This window comes from Cryptomeria japonica, chromosome 10 (assembly GCF_030272615.1).
Source record: "Cryptomeria japonica chromosome 10, Sugi_1.0, whole genome shotgun sequence".
In the NCBI taxonomy this organism is placed as follows: domain Eukaryota; kingdom Viridiplantae; phylum Streptophyta; class Pinopsida; order Cupressales; family Cupressaceae; genus Cryptomeria; species Cryptomeria japonica.
The window spans coordinates 411086809-411089356 of record NC_081414.1 but is presented as its reverse complement, the minus strand read 5'-3'; positions in this window follow the sequence as shown (position 1 = coordinate 411089356).

The following is a 2548-nucleotide window of genomic DNA, read 5'->3' as shown; positions in this document are numbered from 1 at the left end:
TGCTTTTACTTAATCAAAACTTATCCTCAATATCCCGTTTACACTACCATGAGGAAGACAAATAACTATTGTTGAAATTCCTTATAAGGCTTCGTACCAATAGCTTAATTGTAACTTAGGAAGACTATTGTCTCCCATACCATGTTGACTACTACCATAATCATGATTTGTAGAAGATTTATAGTTTTCCTAACCATAGTTGTTCATAGTAACTTGGGAAGACAATTGCCTCTCATACCAACCTAAAGTTTCAAGCAAAGGAAATTGTTCTAAGAGATGTGAACCGATTCCACTTTTTTAATACAAACAATGTGCTTATGGAGGTTTTCGGTGATGCTAATGAAACAATCCGAAAATAGGCTTGCGCTATAATAATGTGCGATGTTTCAAATATCCAGTAATAATGAAAGGAAATCCATTAAAGCGCAATAGAAGGAAAATATTTGCCTGCATTGTGGTTACAAGTGCCCTTCTAGTCATGCATGTAAAATGTGGACGCACAGGCAAAGCACATGAAGCGTTAGACATAACGACACAAAGAGATGTTGTCCCACGGTATGAAATGAGTGCAAGATTTGCAGGAGATGGATTGTTGAAAACTTTCAAGAAAATACAATTAGCAGGTGTAAAGTTGAATCCCAAACTTCTGACAACATTATAAGGCTTGCGCCAAAATGGAAGCTTGGAATAGTGTATCGACATGTATCAAATATTATTGAAGAAAGTTTTTTGTCATATATTATAGCTAGAAATGCACAGGTAGTCTTACATACCAATTGTGGAAGCTCGATCAAAGCATGTGAAACTTTTGACAGAATGCTAAAAAGAGAAGAATCATCCTCCAATTTGTTTGACAAAATGCATGGATTGAAATAACGACAGGTTTGTACAAAATGGGTGTGTAATCTTAATGAAAAGAAAATTAATTACAACATGGAATGTAATTGATCTGATAGATCTCCTTAATAGTAAAAAATTAGCGCCAATGGATCAAGAGTTTATAAACGAAAGTTGTTGATTATACAAATCGCAGCATAAAACGTATCTTGGACAACCGCAAAAATTACAGGTTATTTGTAGTTATAGCTTCCACAAAATCATATGCATTAGAAATTAAGAACAAAAATGTCTAAATAGGTATTTCCAACATAAACTTCTTCGAATGCAATGACAAATACTTGGCATTGCGCCCATTTACTATGATGAACCAGTCGATTGCAATGCTTGACCCACAAGGTGATTTCTAATGTGGGTTTCTGGGTTCTTTAATGCGGTGTAGGATTTTTGCCTGGCATCCGTATGGTTGTCCTGTGGCAGTTCTATTTCCATTCACTAATGCATCCACTACTATTGAATTCAACAATCTCCCCTAACACTCCACCAAATAAGATTATTAAAAACTCCACTAATTGGCAGTAAAGGAAGAGGACACTACTATAGTTTGTCAGGTTAATCTCTTCAAAATTGTATTCCTCTCTAAAATTGGCACATGTTCCTTACTCCCACTTCCCATAACTACGCATGTTCTCTAAGTTAGTCATTACTAACTTAGCCTTTTTTCTCTAATTTTGGGCGGGAACGAGCATGTGGCTGGTTGAAGTTTAAGTTAAATAATGATTCTGCTGCTCTTAGTGATTGCCTCACTCAATCCAGGAAAAGAAGTAAAAGTTTCCACAAATTGCAAGTTACACTTGCATAGATCTTAATTTCTTTTATCATGTATGTGCTAAGAAATAAATTAAAGACTCCACTAGTCTAGTCTGATCTTTAAAATCATTTTTTTTCCCTTGCCACTAGTATCAATTTAGATTTGACTAAAACAAAGTTTTAAATAATAATTTTAAATTCAAAATTAAAATGTTCATAAATAATTATGAAGCACACAATTAAATAAATTTATTTATTAATGATAATATGGGTTGTGACATAATGACAAGCGTGTTCCAACAAATCTCTTCTTCTACAATAATCTTTGTATTTTTCAAGAACTTATTTTTTGTCTAATCCCAGTCAACCACTACATCTCTTCCCAAGCTCATGAACCATCTCAAGGTAGAGTCCTTGAGAGTTGTAGGGAATAATTGCAACTGATGGGCATCTGTAGTGTGGTCATAGATACGACATAGGATGTCAAACTCAAAAAGGAAGGTCTTTGGGTTCTCAGTGATAAGCCCATAGAAGTTTGGAAGCGTTGAAGGTGGTATATTCTTGAGAGTATCATTCCTCTCTTGACAGAAAATGAGAAAATGATAAGTTGGAGTCTCATTATCTTGGTCATCTTAGCAAGTTTGCATCCCCCATTCTGACTCTAGGTGGAGAATTATGTTGAGTACAATTATGGGATGAACTAGAGGTGGCTTGAGAGGTTGGTGAAGACAAAGGTAAATAGTATTGTTGATTGTTTTCTATAATTGCTTGGATGATTTGGTTATCAATACTGGGAAGGAATCTTCCATGAGGGCACCTCCTATGCATGCCTGAAATAGAACTCTTCTTCTAGCGCACTTGCAAACAGTTAGTAAAAAACGTGAAAAATTACTAAACAACC